This window comes from Taudactylus pleione, unplaced genomic scaffold (genome assembly GCF_031769625.1).
Source record: "Taudactylus pleione unplaced genomic scaffold, aTauple2 ptg000121l, whole genome shotgun sequence".
Lineage (NCBI taxonomy): Eukaryota > Metazoa > Chordata > Amphibia > Anura > Myobatrachidae > Taudactylus > Taudactylus pleione.
Genome location: NW_028284523.1, coordinates 1910147 through 1922740, shown reverse-complemented (window position 1 = coordinate 1922740; position 12594 = coordinate 1910147). Strand labels below are relative to the sequence as shown.

Here is a 12594-nt window from a genome sequence, read left to right as displayed (position 1 = left end):
AAAAATGAATGTACCAATTGAACAAATCATGACTTTTCAAACAATTGATATGCTGAAATTAATTGAGATGCAAAATTTGTGTTCTATCCAGGAAAAGTCAGTCTGGAGGTCCAAGGGATGTGGGCAAGAGTCCACTGGACTCTGGAGGGACGGACAAGGTAAGCCAGTGGCTCCCAAGGCATACTACCCCAGCCAGGCTGAGGCAGCGCATGGTCTGACTCATTTGGGAAAGCAAGGTATGTGCAAATTGGTGAGAGCATACTGGGGCGCACCGGGTTTTTCTTCTCAAGCGGAAAAGAGAGCAATGTCCTGTCTGACCTGCTTGAGGAAAAACATTGGGAAAATGATCCCTACCGAACCATCTCACATTCCTCCGTCTGACGGACCATTCCAGGTAATACAAATTGATTTAATCCAATTACCACCCTGCAGGAATCTCAAGTATGTATTAGTGTGCACTGATATGTTTTCCAATTGGGGTGAGGCATACCCAGCTGCCACTAATACTTCTGCGTTCACTGCCAAGAAAATTGTTCAGGAGTTTGTGTGCAGATACGGTATCCCTAAAATTATCGAGAGTGATAGGGGTACTCATTTCACAGGTGATGTTTTTCAAAACATGTGTAAACTGATGGGTATTAATAGTCGACTTCATACCCCCTGCTGACCGCAAACCAGTGCCAAGGTGGAGAGGATGAATGGTACTATTAAAAATAAATTAAGTAAGTTCATTGCAGAGACTGGACTAGGATGGCCAGAAGCATTACCGTTGGTCCTACATAGCATAAGGACCACTCCTAGACCCCCTCTAAATCTGTCCCCCTTTGAAATACTGTTTGGCAGACAACCTCATTTGATTATAAGTCCGCAGGAAGATTTGAAAGGTAATAACGAGGTAACTGTAAGGTATCTTATAACAATGAGTAAACAGTTAAAACAGCAGAAATTGAAATTGTTGTCCCATGATATGCCTGAAACAAACTGTCATGATGTTGAAGCTGGAGAATATGTTTTGATCAGAAATTTCTTGCATTCAGGTTGTTTGACTGATCGTTGGGAAGGTCTGTATCAGGTGTTGCTGACGAGTACCACATCTTTGAAGGTGGCCGAGAGAGATACCTGGGTCCATTCCACTCACTGCAAGAAGGTCAACCAACCGGTGGAGAAACTGATAACGTGGACCTGTCGATCACGAGTTTGTTCCGGGAGGGTTAAAAGGTTGCAGTGAGATATCTGAACTAAAGAAATTTGCAGGTCCTTGCTACGGCATTGGACTGGTCTGCTGTGTTCATTTTTGTATTCTCTTCCAGAGTTTCCATCATCCTGGTTTGTTCGGGGATTTCTGGTTTTTGTGATGGGGGACCGATAGAGGAGATGGGAGCTGATGGCAGTATTGATGGAGTGGAGTCGAAAGGAGGAGTGCTATGCCAATCAGGGAAGTGTTTGACCAATCTTAGTACAGTAATTGTTAAGAGATCTGCTATTTTGGATACTCGGAGACAGTGTGAAGGTCTATCGTCTGAGGATTATTGTATGTGTGAGTTTTGTGGGTTCGTAATTGATGAGAATTGCATCCAACGGCGTCAACCTAAGTATAATCAGTATTGGAGTGGGTATCCTTTAGAGGACTATCACACCATGGTGGGCAAAATTTTAAACCAAACTGACTGTTGGGTGTGTTCTCACATGCCCCAAGGACAGCATAATGTAGGATTAGTGCCATTCCCATTAAATGTCTCTGAAATTATAGAATCACAAAGAGGGCATGCACTAGATGGCAAATTTCTTAATACCAAACCACCCCATTTTAAACTCCACCAGTACCAAGTAGATAAATCACTTTTATGTTTAAACATCACCAACTCCAATGAACCAGGAAGTTGGGAGGTGACTGGGAATAATCAGACGAAGACCTTCTCACTAAGAGCTGATCGTGAGCCTATGAATTATGAACTGTTACGCACAATTAGGTTGAGTGGAAGACACTTCCGGTATAAATATACACTGAGTCCCACCAAAGAAATGATTGGTAGGGTACCAGAAGGGTATTCTGCCAAGATATTACAATCCGAAACATTAATGAGTCAAATGGGAGAACCTGAAGTAGGATCACTTGCCAGGGAAATGTGTACGATGATAATGTTTACGATTCCTTATGTTCTCCCCGATGATGTATATTTTATATGTGGAAGGAAAGCGTATAAGTGGCTCTCTCCGAGTTCCAAAGGTTTGTGTTATTTGGGAAGAGTAATTCCAGAAGTTATGACCCTTACACATGGTGAAATGCTTAGTATTCATAAAGACACACCACCACCATATCTTCACACACAGTGCCATATTCAATTAGAGGCGAAGTTTTCGCCTGTCCAACTGTTCGCTTTATTCGCCTGTTTCAGAGGCGAATTTATTCCGTGCTCGTCCCCGCTTTTCGCCTAATTTAATTGCAAAACAGGCGAAAACGGAAATAGGCGAATGCGGAACAGGTGAAAAGTACTGAAAGAATTGGGGAAATCAGTCTGTACCCCAGAAAAAGATGCTCTAACATAGGGAATCAATATAGATGTGTACTAATAGCATTAATAAAACTATTTTGCGTACTTAAGTTGTGTAAATTGCTTGCTATTAGCGTCTTTGTAAAAGTGGTGAAGAATGGCATAAAGCTGTATTTTTTGGTGAAAATCGGTTGTACTGTCAAATTTGGGGTGCTTGAAAATGGGTGCAAGCATGTTTTTATGTCTCTAAAGTGAACTTTTAAAAAACTTGAAAAATCCACCTGCTGCATGCACCTACAATCCCAAAATCACCTGACCCATACTTGTGGACCCCCAAGAAGTCTTTTTCGATACTTTTAATGTTTATCCCCCTACTTTTTAAATTTTCACCCCAAAAATGACATGTCTTTTTTGGGGTGTTCTTAGGTTTTAGTTTCTGTTTTTTTTGCGTATTTGTCCTTTGGGGGGCTGTCCCAAGGGGTCTGAGTTGTTTCCCCACGTTTGCACCCCAAAATAAAGATTTTGCATTTCTTTTCACCAGCTATTGATTGGAGAATCATTTTGGAGAATTATTTCCACTTAGGCGAAATTGTCCTGGCATTGAATTTGGCGAATTTTTTTTTAGGCAAATTTTTCACAAAAAAACAGGCGAATATGGCTTTCGCCTCTAATTGAATTCCCCTCACAGTATGAACACAGAGACAAAAGAAATATGATACCTGGTGATGTGCATAAAGCCACTCAGTTAATTAGTGAGACAACTGGCTTTCAAGTTTTAGTAGCATTGGATCCCACATTCAGGTATACAGGTAGGGAATTGCAAGCATACAAGAAAGAACTGGTGCAACATAGACTAGTGTTAAAATTATTTAACAGCTGTCAACGGAGGGTATTGCGTAACTTTGGCCACCCAATTTGGAGTAAAGTGTTGCACTTATATACAAACGATACCAGCGAAAAAGCGGGAAAAAGGACACAAAAGGCAGTTGGATGCTGTTTGTGTCTATTTGAATTGACCTATGAACTATCCTGTAACAAAAGCACCTTTAAGAAGAACCAATGGAATTGTCTATTGTATTGCCTATCCCTGCAAGAGTATATAGAGTATATATGTGCGCTCTCTGACCACAGTCTTGAGTCTTCTTGCTGTACTGTTGACGGAGGTTTCTAATGCTGATGCCGGTATCTGGGCCCAGAGCGCGTGCGTATGTAACAACTGTACCTTGGGTCTGTATGATTTATTTGCGCTAATTGTATTTAGATCACCGCATGTAACCATCTGTTTTTATATTGAATAATATCTTTTTGTGCTTTGGAACCACATTCAAAGTCTGAAAGCATTTATTTCTTGTACGACTCATTACACCGAATAGCGACAATTTTGGAAGGTATAGGAAGGAATTTTGTTTAGAAGGTATAGGCAGGAATCGATTGTTAGAAGGTATAGATAGGTAGGAATCGATAGTATACAGAGGGAGATGTACTAAGCCTTGAAGAGAGATATAGCGGAGAGAGATAAAGAACCAACTAATCAGCTTCTGTCACTTTACAGGCTGTGTTTGAAAAATGACAGGAGCTGATTGGTTGGTACTTATCTCTCTCCACTTTATCTCTCACCAAGGCTTAGTACATCTCCCCCAAGTGACACATGGGGAGGGGGGGGACTCTGCAGTGGGGGCCCATTGACACTGGGGCATACATGCCGACTTTCTGGCAGCCCCTTCCGGGAGGGGGCTCTTAGGTCGGTGCAGCAGGGAAGGTGGGGGCGGCTGAAGTGGGCGGAGCGAGGGCTTGTCCACATGATCGCATCATCGCGGCCCCGCTTTATAATGCAGATATTACTGGCATTACAAAGCAGGGGGCAGGGCTACGATGACGCGATTTAGCACAACTTGTGTCATCGCTCCTCCGAACCGCCCACTTTCACGTGCGGTCGCGGGGGCCTGGCGGATGATGCAGGGGACTTGCCTCCTCATGCGGGTTGTCAGGAGTGGCACATGATTTTCTGGAGGCTACCAACAGTCCTGCGAGAGCAAGCAAGTATGCATCGGGGGTGAGGGTGGGAGCTCTGCATTTGGAATCTATTACCACTAGAGGGCTGGGGGTTGATAATGCTGGTGATCTTTTGTCACTGGGGGGTATTTCTGAAGGACGTGAGGAGTAATATTACAATGGGACGTATGGCCATAGGCTGGGGGCAGGGTGCAAAACACCCCTAGGTATATTTCTTTGAATAAAATATGTATATATTTTTTTAAAGTACTTTTTAAACTATATTAAATTAAAAATGTTGGGGCCAAAAATTAGTCAGTTTAGAGGTTAAAGTGATAGCCTACGCACATCCTACTCAATGAACCTCTTTAATTTTTCTAATATGTTACAAAAAATGTTAGCAGAAAATCAGAGTTATCATCAACCCACAGGTTTTCATCGTGTAATTACTGTACTACTGTCTGTAAAAGATGGACACTTGTTATAAATTTGATAATTACCTCTTGAAAATGTTCTGCTCTATACAAGTGGAAAATACAATAATTCACTATACAGCCAACTGTGTACATCTCCCACAAGCCCTTATTCTCCCAATACTGCATATCTCACATTGTTCATCATTTTGAAGTAGCCTATCCACATCATTTGGCATTTTTTCATGAAACTAAACAGTTCTAGCCAATTTGTCCTTGAATATTTGTTTTTTTGTTACATTCATCAGTTATATATCTACTCCTGCTTATGCTGGTGGCATTAAACTGATAGAAAAAGTGAAAAGGGACTGTCTGCATGTAATGGTGCGTACACACGGTACGATATCTATGAACGATAACGATATCGTTCAATGATATATTGGTCATTTTTATGCAGTGAAGACCAACAATGCGCTTTCCTGCATGAACGATAACGATATCCATGATCGTCCGTACATGCAGGCCAATTTGGACGATATTGTCAACTTTGCAGGTTCAGAGATATGGCAGGATGACTTCACTGAAAGATATCTTTCAAGTTGTTGATGGTACAGATTGTACCATGTGTATGCAGCTTAAGACTTTTGGGCTATAATGGCCTGGAACATACAATAAAATCAGATAGAATAATCAATTGTAAAGCACCAGAACTATCTACCTACTGAAAAAAATTATTACCCTCACAAAAATAAATGTTATCATAGAGAAGTAGAGAGCATGGGCGTAACTACCATAGGTGCAAGGACTGCAGCTGCTCTTGGGCCCAGAGCTGAGGGGGGCCAATCTTCCTTGTCAAAGTTACATGTGTTATATACATGGTACATAGGGGGCCCCTCCATTAGAGGAAAGCATATGATATAACAGAGCAGTACATCACAGGAAAACTGCGAGAAATGAGACCAGTACACAGTGACAAAAGGCATTGCAGTAGGAGAAGATGATATCACAGATCTGTAGATGGGAACTGTCTAATATAGGTGGGTCAACCTAGGGGAGAAACATCGACTTAACACGATCAATCGGTTTGCAGCACTACATTAGAACCTAAGATGGAAACAAAGGAGGTTATGCAAAAATAAAAAGGATGGGAGAAAAAGGGGCATGTCTGAGTTGTTTAGCTGGGATCAGAGCCAGATTATAGGGATGGCGACAGGGGTGGTCATCCCGGGGCCCCCACCCATAGGAAGCCCCCCCACTCTGTCCCCGGCTCCATCAGCAGGACTTTTTTTTAAAATCTTTACCGATCCGCGGCCCGCGATTAAGCCCCACCCCCTGCATTTGGCTACACCCCCTTATGCTGCTGCTGGCCTGCTGCAACTACAGTAAGTAGCACCAATGAATATATGTGTATCTGTGTTTCTGTGTCACTGTCTACTGTATGTCTATGTGTGTATATATATATATATATATATATGTGTGTGTGTCTATATATATATATATATATATATATACTGTATATGTATATAGACACGCACACATCAGGCAGGCAGCCCGATGTATGTTCGCGTGAGTATGTATGTATATATATATATATATATATATATATTGTTAAAATATATATGTACACATATATACACATATAAAAATACAAAAGCTGGCATAGAGCGCCTCACGTGCTTATATAACTTATTATAAAATACTTGCGAACCTAATAATTATATGAGCTTTAAAAATGTAAAGTGATCTGTACAACTAAAGTGCTTAGTGCAGGGATAACAATATTAAATGGCCATCATCCTCAAATACATATAACGTTTAGGATGAAAGCAGTCAGGGCAACTAATATGCTAATGCAGAGATCTTTCAAGAATCAATGGCTACATTAAATAACAATAATATTTCATAAAAATGTGCAACAGTGCATAAATAACTTTAAAGTGCAAATCAATGAAAGTGCAAAAAGTTCATTTAAAATTACATAAATTAATTTTAATCAGACACAACAATAATATCCTCCCACATGAAGGATAAAAGACATAAAAACCATAGACAATATATATATATATGTATAAAAATAGCTGTAACTTTATCAGAATAAATAGGGATAAAAATCGTAGCTTATTTGATAAAAAATGGCAAGTTCATGAATGGAAAGAGAATAGGAGCCACCAACGCGTTTCGTCCGTGTCCTGGACTTCTTCAAGGGATAATCTAGCTCCTATGGGGTATCCAGTATTTATACCCCCTCTAATAAGGACAAACAAGGATTGTTTGTGACATCACTTACGGTTTTCCTATTGGTACACATCCATTAGAAAGAAATAATTGCTTGGATTTATATTAGACTGTTCTCTTTATTAATACATCATTAAATTGGAAATCCGTTTCGTAATTACGAGTTATTTATTAGTATATCACTCCTTTTGCCATCCACATAGTGTCGCGTCACTTCTGCCCTTACTATCCATACATCGCGGTACTTCCGCCCTCTTCTAAGTGTGTACTGTGAACTGGCTCTTTCATCACTTCCGCCTCCCTCAATTCTGCCTCCGTCATCTCTGTCCTCGTTGAGTGCTGTGCCACCTCCTTCGTTGTTCAGGATAGGCTAGTTGGTCCACTCGTTCCCCGATCACGTGCATATTGCATCCTGCATCCCGGGCCTCTCCAATTCTTTCTCAATAGCTGGCGGCATCCATCTTGGTACTACAAGTGGTGTCTCTACTCGCGACCATCTTATGACTCCCATTAATTCCATTTTTACTGCCATCTTTCTACTCCCATCCGTCTCGTAGTTTCTATGATCCTGGAAGTAGCAATTTAGTTATTGTTTCCTATATGGCACAATGGAAACACTATTAGTATAAATATATATTGGCAACCATATATTAGACATATATAGAATGAATTTATTTAAACATCACAGTTCCTAGTTATTCTCCACACCTGCTCAAAACCTAATCAGAACCACAAATCTGACATCCCTGTATATAAATACCACCTATATCAGTGTGTGATAAATAATATATGTGGATAATTGTAAAATCCTAGATCCACACTTTAGAAACTAATTCAATGTATCCTTAAAAACCTGTAAAAATAATAATAATTTTTTTTTAAATTAATTGGAATGGAATTCTCCTTTATTCTTTCTTTACATGGATTTTTTTTTTAAAAATGTGTAGTCATTTCAAACTGTAGGGTCAAATAGTTCTTGTAGAAGCATAGAACCAGTATTGCTTCATTCTGAAAATGAAGCAATACGTAAATATGTAGTCTTTTCAAACTATAGGGTCAAATAGTTCTTGTATGAGTCTTGAAGCCTAAAACTGGTATTGCTTCATTCTGGAAATTCTTGCATCCATCTTCAAGTTGTAGGTCAGAGATTGCTTCTTCAGTCGCATGTCCTGGGGGATTCATACTTATATGTCACATGAGGAACTACCGTACCTGGTCTTCCCTAGAGGTCTCCCATCCAAGTACTAACCAAGCCCAATGGTGCTTATCTTCCAAGATCAGACGAGATTGGGCACTCCAACCCAGGTATGACAGTAGGTATTATTAGGACATAACATGAACCCCCTAACATGTTTTCTTCATCTTCATTAAAGAAAAGAAGCTATCTCATAATTGTCGTTGAATCCTCTAGGCATCATAGTATCCAGTTCAAAGATCCAATACATCTCACGTCTAGATAACTTGTTCGCAAAATGTCCTCCTCTGTCTCCCAATTCCACATGTTCTATTGCTTTGAACGTTAGTTCATCTGGGTCCGATCTATGGTGTGAGATAAAATGTCTTGACACCATATGAGTCTCCACCTTGTTTTTAATATTCCTTATGTGCTCTTGTATACGATGTTTCAGAGGTCGTTTAGTCTTGCCCACGTACTTTGTTCCACATGTACATTTCAAGAGGTAGCTGACTGAGGTTGAATTACAGTTAAGATGTTGTTTAATTTTATATTCCTTACTATTTGTAGAATTACTAAAGCGCTTTCTCTGCCAATGTAAAAATTTGCATATATTGCACTTGCCACATTTGTAGCTCCCCGGACAACTATGGATGATTTTGGATTTTAAAGCATTAGTGTCCCACAAATTTGCCGATAAAACTGATGTAAAAATTTAAAATAGTTATGATCCAGGATAAAAGACATTAAATCACATAAAAATTCTTTGTGGGAGTGCTAATTATTGGATCCACTTCAATAAACTCTCTACAAGCATTGATCCCTTTGCCATGTTCAATACATGTATATAGAGAATGAACATCAATTGTGACCCATGATTAAGTTTTTTTCCATTCCATCTCTTTTAAAATTTGTAATAAATTAGTAGTGTCTTTTAAGTAAGATTGAAGTTCTTTGACATATTTACATAAAAAAATGTCCACATATTCAGACATGTGTGAAGTTAACGAATCTATCCCTGCGATGATGGGTCTTCCTGGGGTTTTTTCCAAGGACTTATGAATTTTTGGTAGAAAATAAAATATGGGGGTTGTGGGATTAGTCTGTAGGAGATATTGAAACTCCTCCTTAGTTAAAATGCCATTATGTAGTCCATATACTAAAAGTCTCCTCAATTCATCCAAATAATTCTCCAAAGCTTGTTTGATGACAATATCATTGTTCTTTTGTAAATTTTTCAAAGCTTCTTTTTCTTTGTTCTTTAAGTTATGTTTATTGTTATGTTTAGGATTTCCCTCACATAAATCTTTCTTAACTAAATCATAAAAAACATTGAGATGATTTCCTTTAGATTCAAGTGGATAATTTTTAGATTTACCCTTTAGTCCTGATTTGGAAGCATTCTCCTGAAAGTTCTTAATCACTGCATCGTCTTTTCTTATGAAATGTATTTTTAATGTCAGGTTTCTTACAAATTTGTTGAGGTCAATGAAGGTTTGGAACCTGTTCATATTATTTGATGGGGCAAACGTCAACCCTTTGTTCAATAATGACACTTCAAGGTTTAGATAAGGTGTGTTTCGACAGGTTGAAGATCCCTCTTTCCTTGGGGTCTACATCAGGTTACTCCTTTTGTAATTTCTTCCTCCTGCCTCCTTGTACCCCTCTTCGTCTCTTATTCTTCTTTTCATGGGGGATGCCAATTTCGTGGTTTCCCTGAAGAAGAAGGTTTTCCTTGGATTTGTTGAATTCTGGTCTGTGCCTGGGGATAAAAAATGATCAGAGTCGCTATTTGAATCAAATCTTTGAAGTGTAGAAAACCGGTTCTTTGTGTGATATGTTCTGTAATTGGGTTGTTCATTTATTTCATCATCTCTTTTTAAGCTTTGTTTTCTTCTAGATGGAACTGTTCTCCAAGTAGTTCTTTCTTGTCTAGGATTGTGTGATGATTGTTGTCCAACAAATTTATTGAATCTGCTCCAGTTCTTAAATTTATTGGAATCATAATCCTGTTTGTCCCTGATGAATTTCCTCTCTTTCCCTTTCATGACATCCTCTTCAATATGGTCCAGTTTCTGTGATAAAACTTTGTCGTTGATTTTGTATTCTTCATTGTCCTTGAAACTGTCCATACGTGTTTCTTTTTGTTTTATCTCAAGTTCCAATTCCGACAATGTGTTTTTCTTCTCCATGATGATTCATTTAATCAAATCTATGGAGCAATTATGCAAGATTTTATCCCATTTATCCATAAATTCTGATTTATCCAAACCAAAGGTTGGATTTTTTAACAGTCTCAAACCTCTTGGAACTCTATTGACTGATATGTAATGTTCGAGTCCCTTAATGTCCCACCATGCTTTGATCTCCTTAGTGAGAGATTTCTCTATCTCCCAAAACAAATTATCCAGATTTTCAGTTGGAATACTCTCCTGTATTAGAACATGGTCCTCATTAAAGATTTTCTGGCATAAATCACTTTTTTTGTTTAGGTGTTCATTATTTCTATGCATCTTTGTGTATTGCCTAGTTGGGACTCCCCCAAAAGGCTGCTGTATTCAATAACCAAGGTTTATATACAGCAGAAGATTGCAGCGCCAGTTGGGTAAAAGTCCCTCTATGTAATAATTTCTCAAATGTGTGTCTTTTATCTCACACCTGTGTATGCTTTTTAAAAACAATAATGTGAAACAGTTATCGTGTGATTTAATGTATTTTATCCTGGATCATAACTATTTTAAATTTTTACATCAGTTTTATCAGCAAATTTGTGGCACTGCTATGGGGACGACTTTTGCACCTAGCTTTGCCAACCTTTTTATGGGATGTTGGGAAAAGAATTACGGCTATGAAAATAATCCCTTTAGAGACAACATCATATTTTACAAGAGATATATAGAGGATATTCTGATAATATGGGAATGGTCGGAAGAAGATTTTTATTTGTTTTTAAATCACATTTCAGTTAATAATATGAATTTGAAATTTATGTCGAAAATAAGTAAGAGTAATATCAAATTCCTGGATATAGTTTTATGTGGAGAAGAAAACAAGATCATTACAAAGAACTTCATAAAAGAAGTAGATACCAATAGCTATCTTCATTTCAAAAGAGGATCCTCCTAATGGATCCAGTTTTAAAGGAAATTTTACCACCCAGACCCCCCATTGTATTCAGAAAGGCAAGGAACCTTAAAGATTCTCTAGCACCTAGTATGTTAAGGGACACTAATGTATTAAAATCCAAAATCATCCATAGTTGTCCGGGGAGCTACAAATGTGCCAAGTGAAATATATGCAAAATTTTTACATCGGCAGAGAAAGAGCTTTAGTAATTCTACAAATAGTAAGGAAAATAAAATTAAACAACATCTTAACTGTAATTCAACCTCAGTCATCTACCTCTTGGAATGTACATGTGGAACAAAGTATGTGGGCAAGACTAAACGACCTCTGAAACATCGTATACAAGAGCACATAAGGAATATTACAAACAAGGTAGAGACTCATATGGTGTCAAGACATTTTATCTCACACCATAGATTGGACCCAGATGAACTAACGTTCAAAGCAATAGAACATGTGGAATTGGGAGACAGAGGAGGAGATCTTGCGAACAAGTTATATAGATGTGAGATGTATTGGATCTTTGAACTGGATACTATGATGCCTAGAGGGTTCAACAATAATTATGAGATAGCTCCTTTTCTTTAATGAAGATGAAGAAAACATGTTAGGGGGGTTCATGTTAAGTCCTAATAATACCTACTGCCATACCTGGGTTAGAGCGCCTAATCTCATCTGATCTTGGAAGCTAAGCACCATTGGGCTTGGTTAGTACTTGGATGGAAGACCTCTAGGGAAGACCAGGTATGGTAGTTCCTCATGTGACATATAAGTATGAATCTCCCAGGACATGCGACTGAAGAAGCAATCTCTGACCTACAATTTGAAGATGGATGCAAGAAATTCCAGAATGAAGCAATACCGGTTTTAGGCTTCAAGACTCATACAAGAACTATTTGACCCTACAGTTTGAAATGACTACATATTTACGTATTGCTTCATTTTCAGAATGAAGCAATGCTGGTTCTACGCTTCTACAAGAACTATTTGACCCTACAGTTTGAAATGACTACACATATTTAAAAAAAAAAAAATACATGTGAAGAAAGACTAAAGGAGAATTCCATTCCAATTAATTTCAATTTTTTTTATTATTTTTATTTTTACAGTTTTTTAAGGATACATTGAATTAGTTTCTAAAGTGTGGATCTAGGATTTTACA

General features: G+C 38.5%; 2 pseudogenes; one reads left to right on the top strand and one right to left on the bottom strand.

Moving 5' to 3' along the window:
* Nucleotides 1-8332: 8332 nt before the first annotated feature.
* LOC148524120 (5S ribosomal RNA) lies at nt 8333-8451 on the bottom strand (annotated as a pseudogene).
* A 3618-nt stretch (nt 8452-12069) lies between these two features.
* On the top strand, nt 12070-12188 carry LOC148524119 (5S ribosomal RNA; annotated as a pseudogene).
* Nucleotides 12189-12594: the final 406 nt, after the last annotated feature.